The sequence below is a fragment of the Octodon degus genome, unplaced genomic scaffold, assembly GCF_000260255.1.
Source record: "Octodon degus isolate 3935 unplaced genomic scaffold, OctDeg1.0 scaffold00051, whole genome shotgun sequence".
In the NCBI taxonomy this organism is placed as follows: Eukaryota; Metazoa; Chordata; class Mammalia; order Rodentia; family Octodontidae; genus Octodon; species Octodon degus.
In genome coordinates this window covers 2,307,425-2,321,408 of record NW_004524627.1, presented here as the reverse complement: position 1 = coordinate 2,321,408, position 13,984 = coordinate 2,307,425, and the positions used below count along the sequence as shown (strand labels likewise).

At 37.0% G+C, this 13,984-nt stretch overlaps 1 long non-coding RNA gene across 2 annotated transcripts in view; it reads right to left on the bottom strand.

The window, feature by feature from the left end:
- Positions 1 to 1,468: 1,468 nt before the first annotated feature.
- LOC111817204 overlaps positions 1,469 to 13,984 on the bottom strand; it is a 20,903-nt gene continuing 8,387 nt past the window's right edge. The window contains exons 2-5 of one of the 2 annotated variants that reach the window (XR_002821454.1): positions 13,557 to 13,774; positions 12,904 to 12,987; positions 2,193 to 2,288; positions 1,469 to 1,600 (exon numbers count right to left, since the gene is read on the bottom strand). This is a non-coding gene — a long non-coding RNA (uncharacterized LOC111817204). The remainder of the gene's footprint in view (positions 1,601 to 2,192; positions 2,289 to 12,903; positions 12,988 to 13,556; positions 13,775 to 13,984) is intronic. The other variant, XR_002821455.1, reaches the window with a different exon arrangement.

The following is a 13,984-nucleotide window of genomic DNA, read 5'->3' as shown; positions in this document are numbered from 1 at the left end:
GAGCTTAAATACACTTTCAACTTTTTTTTACTTTCAATTTTTTTTCTGTACAAGAAACAAAATGGTTTTGTATTTCACTATTAATAATATTTCAAACTGTATTAGAAAACTAGGCCTGATAGGTGAGGAACTCTAACAGAACTGACTAATAGTGGAACAGATATTACTCAGAAGAGTGTCCTCCCTGGCCTTGCCAAAATGATCGCCACCTTGACAGCTAGTATAAATGTCAGCAGCACAGGTAGATTTGTGAGCATACCAGCATATTGTCCTGGAAGCCGAGATAGGAGGACAAGTTTGATGCTGGCCTGGAACAATTAATGAGTGAGGACCTGTCTCAAAAATTAAAAGGGTGGGAGATGCAGCCTGCTTGGAAGGCCCTGGGTTCAGTCCTCTGTACTGGAACCCCATGCCCAGCCCAAATCCTACAGTATGAGGAAAGAACAACTCAAAGGGTAATTTCTACTATTCTTTTTGTGCATAAATTGAAGCATCAATATGCTTAGCCATTATATAAACATTTTAAAGGCAAAATGACTGTGTATGTATGTGTGCGTTCACATGTGTCACTACACTTAATGAGCAGAGAAGGGTCTGGTTACCCAGGTTGAACACCATGTTTGCTTTTTTGCTGTTCTGTTATTATATTATAATAATACTGGTAGAACAGGCAAAGAACAGCAGGCACATTGACAAGTGATTTAGCTGGTAAATTTTATAAAATATTTGGAGAAATGTGAATTTCTCCTTTAAAAAAAACCTTTTTCCATCCCTATATCCATTTCCTTGGTTTTAGTTTATTCTCACTTTTTGACCTTGAATATTTAACTTTTTCTAGGCCCACACCTATGCAATGTATTTCAACATGGTGGGCAGTGCTGTTTTAAAAATGCAAATGGTATTAGCCACTCCTTCCTTAAAACCCTGGCTTGATGAGGGGCTCAGTATCACTTCTTAGAAGGCTTTCAGGACCTGTGGTGAAGTGGCCCCCTTCTCTTTTTACCGATGGCATCTCAGCCATACAGAACTAATTTTATACCCTGAGCTCTACCTTAACTCCTCTGAAAGTCAGCTTTCTGCCAGTTATGTTACCTTGTGCTTTGTAAAGTGATGATTCTTTAAGTATCACAAGGCGCTTTGCCAGTATCTCTGCCTTTCTTGTGGTTGGGAGACTTCATGTACTCACAGAGAACGTTTTTTCATTGTGATCTATGTATCACTCTTTCTTGTCATTTCAAAAGTTGTTGGAAGCAGGGACTGTGATCTGTCTTGTTCTTTATTGTAGCCCGAATACATTTCATAGAGCTGACTTTATGGCAAGTATTCAGAATATCTTCTTTGAAAAAATTACATTTTTTTGCTTATTGTAATAGATTTAAAATTAATTGTACTTCAAATATATGTGTTCATATGCAAATAAGAGACATACAGTCACCAGGAATTTTTCATTTTGTTTATTTTTGTCAGGACTTAAATGTTCATCATTCTTTCAAGTTGCAAAATTTCATGGCTTCTGTTAATAGCCTTAATTAGACATCTGTATGAGATCTTCTGTAAAACTTGTGAGGTGTCTCAAGACTGGCTGATAAATCAAATGAACCTACAATTAAAAGACAAACAATGTTACCAACAGGGACGGGCTTTAGACAACACAAAACACTACTCTTGAAAATGCTGTTTTCTATTATTTCCTTGTGCAGACACATGAGGCAGGGTTGCCCTTGCTTGTGTGGTGACGTTGGATACCAGCTCCATTTTACAGTAGCTGGACACTAAAACAGCCAGTATGAAGCAGTCACTTCTTCCTCTGAGCCAGAGGCACAAACAACCCCAGGAGAACCCACCGTGGCAGATTAGAAGTGATCCAAAAAACCAAAATGGTTTTGCCTAACACTCTGGGAAAACCTGGATGATGTGATCTCTTCACTGTTTGTAATGATCACAGCAGTTGTTTCCTCAAAACGGCAGGGCTTTAAAAAGAGCATATGTGAAGATAAACCTGAGTAGAATTTCCTGGCAGAGAAGAGGAGGCATAGTTTGCCAAAGCCATCTGCTTAATTTTCCTAATAATCTAATACCCACCAGTGAGACTCTCTCTTGTATTCCCAAATGGCTGACGACGGTTGAAGCACTAATAATCACTTTGCTCTGGCCCCTCGCCCTCATTACTAGGAGAAGGCTTTCCAACTTACCTATTTACTCTAGAGTGAAGAGGATGCTACTCTATCTCAGCGACATCCTCACTGTCAATAGGTCCTGTTTCCTGAGATCCTGCAGCATTCTGGGCACTGTTTGAAATAAGAGACTGATTAAATAGTAGCCTTCTGAGAGAAAAACGTTCACTTGGTGGCACTCATCATAGATGTTCTATTGGTTCCCAGGTAGGCAGTTTGGAATAAAGACCTTATTTCCTTTAGTTCTCTATTTTCTTTTAACTGACTTTAAAATATACCGGTTAAGTACTTACTTCTCCCACAAGAATAAAAGAATGCTTATATTCCCATGTAAAAATTAATTTAGGTTACCAACCAGGGTCTAAACATGTCTTTTAAAATTATTTTATTATTTTTAAAGAATACAAAATAATGATAGGAAAAAAAAAAAAACCAGCATTAGAAACCATACAAGATTTCACTAGAATATCAATTGAATGATGGATGCTGCATTATATGATGCTATCTTCAAATTAGTTATTCAGATTACCAGACAGAAACGTGTAAGTTTTGTTTAAAGAAAAGCAAAACAATATAATATCAAAGATTATAAGGAATTCAAAAGAGGAAGAAAAGAAATTCAAAGACTATACTGGTGAGATAAATCAGATCCACATGTGGAAACACTGTATCTCACTAGTGTGAGAACCTGAAGGAGTAATGAAAATCTGAAGGGTACAACATTAAAGTTCTCTTTTTTTTTTTTGGTATCAGGGGTTGAACTTAGGACCTTGTGCTTGCCAGGCAGGCGCTTAAGCTGCTGAGCTATCTCCCTACCTTAAAGGGTACAACAGATACTGTGAAGGGAAAGAAACTGTTCAATGAGAAGGAAAAACTGGGATGAGGAGAAGGACAAATGAAAGAAGAAAAAAAAAGATACATTTAGTTAATATATGGAAATAGTTTGGATAATTGTATTGTCAATTTCTGTTGGTCTTTTGAAAGGAGCAGTTAATGTTTTTAAAAAAACTCTAAGCATGTCTTTTTTTTTTTTTAATGTATGTTTAGTACAGGGTCTGCATTGTTTCACTGCGTAGATTGGCTCATAGTGATCCTATTTTCAGCCTCCCTCGTGCTGGGATTACAGGCGTGTGCCATCACACCTTGTCTCAGTGGGAGGCTCAGCAGTAGGGCCAGTGTGGCATGTGGTGCTGGGGATGGAACCATAAGCAGGCACTTAGTCCGCTGAGCTATCTCACCAGCCTTTATCATTTCTTTAGGATGATAAATTCCAAAACACTTTTTGCTAGCCTTTTAAAGTACTCAGTATATTACTGTTATCTCTTGTGTGAACTGTGTTGTTATTATTAACTCTGGGAATGAGGTTCTCAAGAGGAATGAGGAGTCTAACAATAAATATAGTATAGTCAGATTGATTTTTTTGTTGTGTCCTAAGATCCAATATATAAATCAGCTCATAGGAGGTGAAAGCATAAAATTTTAATTTTGGGGAAGACCTATCACAGTAAAAGGAAGAAACTAGTTGAAGTGAGAAAATATACAACAGTAACTGGTATCAGTTTCAAGATCCTATGAAAGATTTTCATAGGTATCATAGAATCATCCAAATGTATATTCTAGTTTTTACAAGGCTGACACAAACACTGCAGGAAATATCAATGATAACTATCTAATTTATTTAAAGACTTCGCACAGACCAAAGCATCACCTATTCTGGATTTTCATTCCATTTTGTGTTCCATATCTAGTTTCATTGTCAAGAATTTGCTTTAATCCATCATTGAACTAGTGCATTGATCCCTTCTTTTTTCTGTAATTAGTATGATGCTGATTATAAAAGTAACTTTCTGTTAAGAATTACTTTTGAAACCATGTCAAAAACATTGTATAAAATATAGTTGCTAAAATATTTTTCTGGGAAAATTGCTAGCTTAATTTTAGCTATATTAAAACTATAGGACACAATGAAAACAGCTACACAAGCTATATATTTATCTAAAATATATAGTGAATTTCAGTGGTCTAAATCTTGAAATGCAGTGGGGTGGAATGGATGAATTAAAATATAAAACCAGAACAAAAATATATGAAAACCATAAGAAAAAGAGAAACATCATTCTTCCTGGTGAGAATATTTAAAATTTGGTTTTTCAGCAAATTTTTGAAATCTATAATGCATTCTAATTAGCTCTAGTCACTGAACTGTGTAATAGCTAACAGGAACTTATTGCTCCTAACTGGAGCTTTTAACCACTGTCCATCACTTCTCTTCCCATTCATCGTCTCTGCCTGTGTAAGTCTGCTTTTCTGTTGCTGGACACAACACTGGACAACCACATCCTCAAGCAGAGGTTTAGTTTGGCTCATAGTTTTAGAGGGTTTGGTGCAGGGCTGACTGGTTCCAAGCCAGGAGGCTGCTGAATGCAGGGTGGCCAGAAAGCAAAGAGAAATAGTAGAATCCTGGGCAAGAGTACACTTTCCCGGTCCCTGCGCCAATGACCTACTTCCCACCAGGTCCCACGTCCTAGCAACTCATTTGTTCAGCCTCAGACTCATTCATGGATGAACCCACCGGTGAATAGTGTCCCCACGACCTAGTTTCCTTTCAAAAGCTCCACTTCTGAGTGCCTGAGACTTTGGGGGGAGGCGTTTTAGATCTATACCATAAGAACACTGCTGTTCAGTTTCTGGCAAGCCCCATTCTACTCTCTGCTACTATGACTCCAGCATGTGGAAATTTATGTATTTGTGTTTCTGTGCACAACTCATTGTGGTTAGCACAATACTTTCTCAATTTATTCATGTTGTGGCAAATGATGTTTTTAAGCTTGGAATAGTATTCCGTGTGTGTGTGACAATTTTATCCACTGATGAGCACATGAGCTCTTCCCATTTTCCTGGCTGCTGTGACTGGTGCTACTATGCATAAGAGTGCAGGCACTTTTCTCAACATATTTATGTCAATTTCTTTGGATATATACCCAGAAATGGGATTTCTAGATCAAATGTAATACTACTTTTAGGTTTCTGAAACCCTACTATTGTAGGCAGCTGAAGTAGAGAGAAATATTATAGGCAGTCAGATAGGGCCAGGCCCTCAAGGAGACAAGATGGAAGACAAGATTACTTTACAATTTAGAAGAGACACACTCCCTTATGGGCCACACCTCAAGACAAGAGGAAACACAGCTATACTTCCCTAGGGATGGACATCAGGGATTCATATTCTAAATAGGTATCAATTTCAATTATCTTAAGAGCCCAATTGAGTCACTAACCCAAGGTCCAACAGGAAGAGGCCCTGTCCCATATTCATGCCTGCTTGTTACTTGGCTCACTTCCCCATTTGGTACTGGATTAAATCCATTTTACCTAAGCAATGGTGCTTGTAATCTCATTGGTTGACCATAGCATTCTCACCTCATGTCCACCTAAACGAGTTTCTCACCGCATGGTTTTTTCCTCTATAAAAGTCCTTGGACAAGAAAGCTTCCCAGGGACCACCCACTCAGGGTCCCCCTCCTGTCTCTGTCTTGGCCAGGAGCTTTCTTTCCCCTAATATATTCTGCTCATAACCTCCATTTGTTCCTAAAATTCATTCTTCAGTTTTAGAGAACATGAACTCATCCTAGGTACCTTTCATGAAAGGAGTTTCATTTTTCCCCTATTATCATTTGGAGGTCATCTGCCTGACATGATTTGTTCCCTGTGTCACTACCATATTGTTTTTTATAAGTCAGTGTGCTCACATTCCCAGCAAAATGTATACAAGGATTTCTTTCTCTACATGCTGGCTCTTACTTTATTAACAATGAGTCTAATAGGTATGAAGTGATAGCTCATTGTGATTTTTTTGGCATTTTCCTGAATTACTGATACTTTTTTATATAACTTTTGCCCTTCTGTGTTTTTTTCAGAAATTTTGCTTCAGATGCTTTGCTTATTTTTAATAGGCTTGTTTATTTTCTAGTTTTGGAACGAGTAACTTACATATTTTGTACAACCACCTTTTTTCTGATGTAAGATTTATAATCATTTTTTCCCCAAACTGTGTTGTTTCTGAACTCTGCTGCTTGCTTTGTGGAAGCTTTTAATGTTGATGTGTTTGATTTGTCTACTTTTGCTTTTGTGGTTTGTGCTTTTGGAATCCTATCCAGCACCCAGTGTCCAGGCCTATGCCATGGAGCTTCCTCCTGTTTTCTTCTACTTGTTTGACAATTTTCCCTATCAAGTCTTATTCGTGAATGGGGCTAGAGCAAGGTCCTGGTTTTACTCATTCACATGTAGACTGCCTGTTTTCTTAGCGCCATTTAATAAAGAGACTGCTTTTTCCCTACTGTGGATTCTTGGCAGATTTACTGAAAGTCAACTGATCATAGTATGGGCATATTCTTGGCCACTGTCCTTTTCTATAGTTGCTATGTTTGTCTTTATGCCAGTATCCTGTTGTTTAGATTATAGCTTTACAATATATTTTGAAGTTAGGTAATGTGATTATCTTTAGCTTTGTTCCTTTTGCTTAAGGCACAAAGGATCTTCTGTGGCTCCATACACAGGTATCTATATATCTCATCTATATGTATTCAGATATTTTTTATAAGATCCTATGTGTGAAAAATATTAGAATTTTAATAGAGATAGCACCTTTAGGTAGTATGGACATTTTAATATTAATTTGTCTAGTCTATCACAAGATATTTAAAAAATATTTATTATTTGTTATTACAGGGTCTCGCTATACAGCTCAGACTCACAGTGATCCTCCTGTCTCAGCCTCCCCAGCACTGGGACTATAGGTATGTGCTACCACGCCTGGTGTCTAGGCGGCACAGCATGCCTAGAGTTTTTAGGGTATCAGAGATCAAACCTGGGTCATTGTGCTTGCTAGGCAGGCGCTTACCTCGCTGAACTATCTCCCGAGCCCATTACAAGATATCTGTTTATCTTATCTCCATTTTCTTCATTATTTAATATTTTTCAGGCTATAAATGCTATTTTCTTGATTAATTTACTAAATATTTTATTTTTGAATACTATTGTAAATGGTTGTAAATGGGATTATTAACTTCATTTTCAGTTCCTTGTCTGTAGAAATGCTGATTTTTTAATCCTGGTTCTACAGTGATTTCTTTAGTATGTTTTCTATCAGAGTTTTAGTGACATCTTTAGGGTTTTATACATACAATATTATGTTATTAGATAATACACAACTTCTTTCCTATTTGGATAGTTCTTATTTTTCTCACCTAATTTCTCTAACACTTTTAAGACTATGTTGAGTATCAGAGACAAAGATAGGCATCATCTCATTTATAATTTTAGAACAAAAACTTTGAATTTTCACCGTAAGTGTATTCACAACTGTAAAGTTTTAATTTCTGGCCTTATTAGTTCAAAGAATATTCCTTCTCTAATGTGGTGAATGAAGATGGGATGTGGAATTTTGTGCAATGGTTTTTGAACATTTTTTGAGATGATCAAATGATTTCCTTTATTGTTAATATGGTTACTTGTATTTACTGATTTGCCTATCGATGTCCTAGTATTTTGTTGAAGATTTTTTTGCATCATTTATCATTGATTTGGGGACATTTAGTTTTCTTTTCTTGTAGTGTCTTTGCTTAGCTTTGACATTTTAGTAATGCTGGGCTTCTAAAATCAGTTTGGAAACATTTCTTTTTTTTACTTCTGGGAAGAATGAGGTCGGGTATGAGCTCCTTTAAATGCTTTGTAGAGTTCAGAAGTGAGCTCATCAGGCCTTTTTTTAATGAGAGACTTTTAAAATACACATTTCAATCTCTTTTTCTGTTATCAGCTTTTCAATATTTCTGATTCCTTTATGAGTCAATATTAACAGGATATGTGCTTCTACTCTTTTATCCATTTCTTCTAGATGAATACATTGTTGACATATAATTGTTTACAGTTATCTCTTATGAACCTTTGCACTTCTATTCAACGGACTTGAATGTTTTCTCTTTCGTTGTTTGCTTTTATCTTGGTCTAGGCATAATTTGTCAATTTTGTTTAGCTTAAAAAAACCCAAAACTAATGTTTTGCCAATTTATTTCCACCTTTAGCTACATTTTGACCTTAGTTTCTCATTTTTTTTTAAGTTACTGAAAAATCTTAGGTAAAAATTTTTCTGCTATGCATTTACTGCTACAAACTTTTCTCTTAGAATAGCACTTGTTACATCCCAAACTTCTTAGTATACTTTTTCTTTTCTCAAGAAATCTGCCTGTTTTTTCCTTGACTCAATAGTTGTTTAATTTCCAAATATTTGTGAATTTTTCTTGATTCCTTTTGTCACTGACTGCTAGGTTTGTTTCAGTGTAGTTGGTAAAAATACTTGATTAAAATCTTAAATGTGTTAAATTGCTTTATTAAAATATTGTGGATTAAGATTATCAATAATAGAGAATGCTTCATGGGAACTTGAGAAGACTGTAATCTGCCACTGTTTGATGTCACTTTCTGTATACATGTTAGGGGATTTGCTCTAAACCACAATTCAAGACCAATATTTCTGTGCTGACTAGATGACTGATTTATTATTGAAGTGAGGTACTGAAAACCCTAAGTCCTTGTAGTCTCAGATCTTTTAATATTTTATAAATTTAGCTCATCTTATTTTGAGTGCAAGTATGTTTATCACATGTTCTTGAACTGATGATCCCTTTACCTATAATGACCTTGTCTCTACAGTTCTGGCCTAATGTCTAGTTTAATATCAGTGTAGCTGTATCTGTTTGTTTTAATTTTCCTTTTTGGAAGAGTATCTTTTTACCTCTGATATGCAACACGTACTTGGATATCCTTTTAGTCACTCTATGCCTTTTGACTTGAGAATATAATCAATCTACGTTCAAAGCAGCTACATCCAGGTAAGGACACCTAGTGTCATTTTGTTAATTGTCTCTGGCTCATTGATCATTTTTCTCCTTTGCTCTTCTTCCTTTGTGGGCTGATGATTTGTTGTAGTAGTATTCTTTGAATCAGCATCTATCTATGGTATATCTAACTTAGGGTTTTGATTGTGGTTATCCTAGGGCTTACATAAAACACGTAATACCTGGATGTATTAAGATGATAATAAACCTGCATTTCATTGTGCAAGAAGCTTTTATTTCTTTTACCCTGTTTCATGCTTTTGATGTTAGTTACATTCTCTTTAAGTTTGTATTCTTTACCTAATCAGTTTAGCTACTGTTTTCACAATTTTGCTTCTTAATCTTTAAAGCAGAAAGGAAAGTTATTTATCCTCTGCTATTACAGTATTAAGAGTCCTTGTGGGCATTGGGGCACATGCTTGTCATCCCAGTGCTCTAGAGGCTGAGGTAGGAGGACTGCCGTGAGTTCAAGGCCAGCATAAATCATATAGCAAGACCCTGTCTCAAAAGAAAAGTTTTGAGGGCTGGCAAGATAGCTCAGCAGACTAAGAGCATAAGGCAAGTACAGGGACCAGGGTTCAATCCCTAGCACCAAAGGCTGTGCTGGTCCCACCCCAAGGCACACTGAGCCAGCCACTGAACCCAGGTGCGGTGGCACATGCCTGCAATCCCAGCGCTGGGGAGGCTGAAAACAGGAGGATTACTATAAGTCCAAGCTGCATAGTGAGACCCTGTACCAAACACATTTAAAAACGTTTTAAATTTACAATGTACTTACACTTACTAATCAATTTTATTTTATTTTATTTTTTTTGCATAGATGTTTTTTTGACATTATTTTTATTTTAAAATAAAAGAAATAAAAACAATGGTCCAAAAATCTCAAAACAAGATCTTAGGAGAGTAACAATGGTTAGTACATTTTGTATTGTTACTTCCAAAGTAGTTTCTCATATTACAAGATATAGGCAAGAAATAATAAACAACATAGGTACAAACCTCTGGCTTTTTTTTTTTTTAAAGTCAACAGAAAATGGAAATATACTTTTTAAAGTTTCTAATACTAGGAGAAGATATCATACAATGTCTTTTAAATAAATTTTAAGTCAAAGACACAGTATAGATTTTAGAACAAAAATTAAGATTAAGCAATATTCAGAAAATTAAATGTTTCAAACAATTGAACTAAGAAAAAGTTTTCATGATAGCAAAGAAGTACTAAGAATAAAACATAGAATATTGGAATGGCAAGAAAATGACCAGCACTTGTAACCGTTTGAGGATAGGATATCACACAAAGTTCTAGTGTGTTGTGGACATGCATAATGACCGTGACAGTTACTGGTGGCTAGGCATCACTTGTGGAACTGAGCTACCGCTATTTCTTTGAAATCCACCCTGTAAACTCAAGTGGAATCATGACCCATAGGGTGGAAGAGAAGTCCATTTGTAGAGTGTGCTGATGAAAATATTCTGCTACTGAAAACAAAAGAATAACTGAAAGACTACTACTGTATACCTCTTATTCTCTTCTGTTTAATTGTTTGCCCTATTTGGCAAGTTCTTTCCATTCTCATTCATGGGGCTGTGATCAATTTGCTCCCTCTCTAGAACATCATTTAGTAGTCTGTGTAGGGTTGGCTTTGTCATCATGAAATGCTTTAGTTGTTCTTTGTCATGGAAATATTTCACTTCTCCATTATATATATATATTTTTTAATTATTTTATTTTTGTGTGTGTGTGTGTGTGTGTGTGTGTGTGTGTGGCCAGCTCAGCCCACCAGGGGGCAGGGCTGGCTGGCATGTGGTGCTGGGGGATTGAACCACAGTCCCTGTGCTTTGCTATGCTTGTTCTAAGTAGGAGCTTTAGACCACTGAGCCATCTCACCAGCCCCTCCATTATATTTCAAAGATAGTTTTGCAGGATAGATCAATCTGGGTTGGAATTTGTTTTCTTGTAAGACCTGAAGTACTTTGCTCCATGCTCTTCTTGACTTGATGGTTTGTGAAGAAAAATCTGCTTTATTCTGATGGGTTTTCCTTTAAATGTGATCTGTTTCTTTACTTTAGCGGCTTTTAGTATACTGTTCCTATGCTGAATTTCTGAAATCTTGATTATTATGTCTGGGTGTGGTTTCCATTGGATTGATATTATTTGGAGTTCTATATGCTTCAGTTACAGGAATGTCAGATTGTTGCCCCATATTTGGGAAGTTTTCTGCTATTACTTTTGCCCATATTCTTTTTGTATCATTTGTAGTAACTCCTTCCTTCTCATTGATGCCTATTAGCCTCACATTGTTCATCTTTGCATCATCTTGCAGGTATTGTATTATTTTTTTTCCTGCATCCTAGTTGTTTTAAAGAGATCTTTTCTTACTTTTTCACTAGCTGCAATGGTGTCTTTCAGGTCAGAAAGTCTATTTTCACTTTCACGCAAATGGTTTTGCCAGCTTGCGACTGAGGTTTTAATTTCCTGTATATCACTTTGAACCTGTCTCATAGATTCTATTTCTTTCCTAAATTGTTTATTCAGGGGTTCCATCATTTTTATATTCTCTTCTATTTTTTTTATCAGTGTATTCTTTAGAAGCACTTAGTACTTCTTTGATTATAGTTATCACTACATTTTTTAGTTCCGAAATTATTTCTGACCTGATTTCTTCTATACCTTTCTGCAGTTTTTTCTTTACTGTCAACGCTATTATTTCAGAGATATCTGGTGTGTGATTTCCAGTTTCCTCAATGCTAGTGTCTTCTGCATTTGTACTGGGTGGACTCAAGGCCTGAGACTGCATTTTTTCCTTCTCTTTGTCATTTTGTATACCACTGTTTTCTGACCTTTGGTGTAGAGCTTAGAGTTATTACCTTAGCACCAGGTCCAAATCTACGAAGTTCTGATTCCTCCAGGTGGGTGTTGCTTGGATCTGGCTGCTGTGCTCCACTTCTTTCTGCTGCAGCCATTAGAGTTGAACCCTTTGTGTCACTCTGGCAAGATGTTCTGCTCCTGAATCAGCTGGGTGGGTCTTGCCTCTAGCCTCTTTGCAGAGAGTTCTGCTGAATGGTTCCATGCTGGGCCTGCAGCCTGGGTCGAATGAGGATCCAGCGGGCCCCGGGTTGTCTCACTCACTCCCTGGGCCTAAGCTCTGGGTGTATTCAGGATCCTGCGGCCCTTGGTTGTCTCACTCACCCACCCTGGGCCTGATTTCCGGGTCTGTTCAGGATCCCATAGGCCTCCGGTAGTCTCACTCACTCGCTGGGCCTGCGCTCTGGGTCTGTTCAGGATCCGGAGGACCCAGGTCGTCTCACTCACTCGCCAGGCCTGCGCTCTGGGTCTATTCAGGATCCCGTAGCCTCGGTCGTTCATCTCACTCCACCAATCAATTTTATACATTCATATATTTTCACATTACTAATGTATTCTCTCAAATTGAAAAACTTTTTTAGTTATCTTTTTTCTTTCTTTTTTGTGTTTGGTACGAGTCTCATTGTATAACTCGATTTTTAGTTATTTCTTGTAAAGCAGGCTTAGTAGTGATACCTTTAACTTTTGTTTGATGAAGTGTTTATCTTCCAGGAATTTTCAAAAAATGAAATTTTGGGTATAGTGCTATTGATTAGAAGATTTTTTTCCCCTCTCTCTGAATACATCATCCTATCCCCGCGTGGCCTGTTTCTGTAAAAAAATCCACTAATAGTCTTAGGGAGATTGTATTGTATATAACATTTCCTTACTCTCGCTGCTTTCCAAATTGTTGATTTTAATTTCTGACAAGCTAAAATTTGTCCCATGCAGGTCTCTTTGGACTCATTTTATTTAGTTTCTTTTAGCTCACCTGGGGATTGATGTGTACTTCTTTCTCCGGGCTTGGGTAATTTCTGCCATTAATTCTTTATGTCTTCTACTAATCTCTTTTTTTCTGGAAAATTCATTATGGTTATTTATGCATTAATTATTCTAAAGTTTTCAGTTTAGATATAGTATTAGCCTACAATTTGTGTTTGTCACTTTAAAAATATCCTTCACATATTGGAAATTTTACTGTTGCACTGCTTTCCTGACTTAAGTGAGCATCCTTATGCTCATTACTTTGAATTACTTACTGGGAGCATCACACATCTGCATTTCACTAGGTCACCAATTTGCTTCCTCAATTTGACTCTTGGAGATGCTTTCTGCATTTAACAGGTCAACTGCCCCTCTTTATTTTCTCAGACTTGCTTTGTGTAAGAGAAAGATCTCACCAATCCATGCCAACAGAATGTGAGGTGCCCACCTACAAGTGTCCAAAGTACTGCCTGGTTTTGGCGGCTGCGGCAGATTAGGATTACCTCATCTGGCTAGCATCACAAAACAGCATGGTAGAGAACATGTGTATGTAGCCAAAGAAGTTGGGGAGTCAGTTACGTCTTTCAGTTCCTTCAGTCCTCAGAGAGAGGCTGAGAATGATGTTTATCTCTTAGAACTCTGGCGAATATCTTCACTCACCTTCAGACTACACCTTGACATCCCAAGGACAGTCCTGGAAGTGGGTGCATCCATCCTTGTTTTCTGTGCTCTGCAGGGTGTCACCAATGCAGAGTCACATCAACTCCCAGAACTAGGTGGTTAATGAGGTGGCACTTCGGGCGAGAAGCACAGATGTTGTGGTACTCTATGCATACACAAACTCCTTTCTTGAAAATTTAATATACTTGGATTCAGCACTGGGGAAAGACAGGGTGGAATGCTCAGAAACACCAGCTTCAGGCTGCTAGAGACATATTATTTGTTAAATACTCCAAAATATGCTGCATTACATCCTTTTAGTTAGAAGAATATGTTAAACTATATCAGGGTATTTACTTTTCTCTTAACCCAAGGAAATTATCTTTGTTTTCATATGTGACCAAACTATAATAATTAAATTTTTTAAA